The sequence below is a fragment of the Pinus tabuliformis genome, chromosome 7 (assembly GCF_031772625.1).
Source record: "Pinus tabuliformis cultivar Carrire ecotype Pingquan chromosome 7, CPIR1, whole genome shotgun sequence".
Classification (NCBI taxonomy): domain Eukaryota; kingdom Viridiplantae; phylum Streptophyta; class Pinopsida; order Pinales; family Pinaceae; genus Pinus; species Pinus tabuliformis.
Genome location: NC_142293.1, coordinates 1,453,586,183 through 1,453,588,355, shown reverse-complemented (window position 1 = coordinate 1,453,588,355; position 2,173 = coordinate 1,453,586,183). Strand labels below are relative to the sequence as shown.

Sequence of the window (2,173 nt, the reverse complement as noted above, 5' to 3'; positions counted from 1 at the left end):
CAGAAGTTGCTTCATGTTTTGGCAATTTTCAATAATTTTATTCAAATTTATTATTTTTTAACTTCAACAAATGATTAGTTTGTCCGGTTGTGGTGTATTTGTAGATGAGGATGCTTACCACTGTGACAACTCAAAAGTCTAGGACCAAAATAAAGTGTTGTGATAATGACTACTGAAAGAATTCATGCTTTCTATGTACACCATACTCAAATGAATATAAACATTTCACTTATCTCTTTCAATATGGTAGTACCCTTATAAGAATATAAAAAAATAAAAATATAAAATATGAAATGATTATATATTTGTACATATGATGCATCTCTGTGTTAGGAATTTTTTCGCCTTTAATTTTGATTAAAATAAAATTTAAATATAATGCACGATTGTCAATTAAAATATAATGTTTTTTTAAACTTGTTATTATAAAAGAATTATTTGGATATATATCTTTCTGATTAAAATTAAAATCAGCCATTCAAATTTGATCACTGATTCTTAAACCGTATGAGTGTCATACGCATTAAAGTAGGAAATGGCAGGAGGATTCGAGTAGAAAAGAAAGAAAAATATGTTGCCGTATTGCCATCGGCCGTGACTTTCCAGGCACGACCTTCAAACTACACTCCAGGAAAAAGGACCGACTTATGGCCGTTAGTTGGCTCTTTCTTTTGGGCTTGCAGACTTGATAGAGGAAAGTTCGTTATGGATTTTCATTGGTTCCCTCAAGCACTTCCTCCGCCTCTGCCTGCAACATGGAGGGCAACGGTTGGATATGGGGCTCTCATTTTCTTCTTGTTATACTGGATATTGCAGCACAAGGGTGGAAGGAACGGAGGAAGATTGCCTCCAGGACCCCATCCATGGCCAATCATCGGAAATCTCCACCAATTGAAGAAGCCTGTTCATCATGCTCTGAAAGACCTCGCTGACAAATACGGTCCCATCATGTTTCTCCGCTTGGGCTCTGTACCCACCGTCGTAGTTTCTTCTTCCGAGACAGCCAAACACTTTCTGAAAACTCAGGATTCCATATTTGCCAGCCGACCTGCAACTGCAGCTGGGAAGTACTTATCCTACAATTTCAAGGGTATGCTACTGTCTCCCTATGGAGATTATTGGAGGCAAGTAAGGAAGCTCTGCGTGTTGGAACTCTTTACCTCTAAGAGAATCGAGTCCTTCAGACATGTGCGAGAGGAAGAGGTGTCTGCGATGACCCGGTCCATTTGGGACCAGAGCCAGAGCGGCACAATTGCTGTGAATGTGAGTAAGGCCATCCTCACCCTCTCCTCCAATGTAATTTCTCGAATACTGTTCAGGAGGAAAGTTTCTGACGATGACATGGGAGCTGATGGCAAAGGATTTAAGCACCTGTTACTAGAGTTGTCAGCTACTGTAGGAGATCTCAACATTGGAGACTTCATCCCTTATTTGGACTGGATGGACTTGCAAGGCATCAAGCGGCGTATGGTGGATATAAGCAAAACATACGATGCCTTCGCTGAGAAAATTATAGACGATCATCTTCATGTTCAGGCCGCCGCGCCCTCCAGCGACGGCCAGGAACCGGCAGAGGCAGAGCATGTTAAAGATTTCGTGGATGTGTTGCTGCAGATGACAGTCGATAACAATCATATAAAGGGAGACACCAAAGCCAGACGGGAAACAGTTAAATCGATTATGTTTGTATGTAGCTAGGAAATCTTAAATCGAGTTAAACAGTTCAATCGATTTTTTTATTATTGTAAATTTAGGAAATCTTTTGGAAGGTCACATAATTGACATCCCTCTTTACTACACTCTGCCCTGTCCTTCAAATTTCAAAATATTCAAAGAATCCCCTGAATCTAGATGCAATTAAATTAAGTTCAACAATTCAATATTACATTGATTTTCCCATTGGTTTGTACAGGACATACTCATCGCTGGAATGGAGACGTCGTCATCCACGTTGGAATGGACAATGAGTGAGCTGCTCAGACATCCCCATGTCCTGAAAAAGTTGCAGCAAGAAATAGAATCCACGGTAGGAAAACGTGGCAAAGTAAACGGATCCGATGTGGGAAGGATGAAGTTCCTCCAATGTGTTGTGAAAGAGACGCTGCGATTACATCCACCGGTGCCGCTAGCGATTCCCCATGAATCTGTAGAGACCGTGACCGTATGCGGATAG

The 2,173-nt window shown here is 40.8% G+C and overlaps 1 pseudogene across 1 annotated transcript; it reads left to right on the top strand.

The window, feature by feature from the left end:
- The first annotated feature begins 507 nt into the window (after positions 1–507).
- On the top strand, positions 508–2,173 carry LOC149253194 (cytochrome P450 750A1 pseudogene; annotated as a pseudogene). The gene is made up of 2 exons (XR_016265467.1): positions 508–1,686; positions 1,913–2,173. The product of XR_016265467.1 is annotated as a cytochrome P450 750A1 pseudogene (transcript).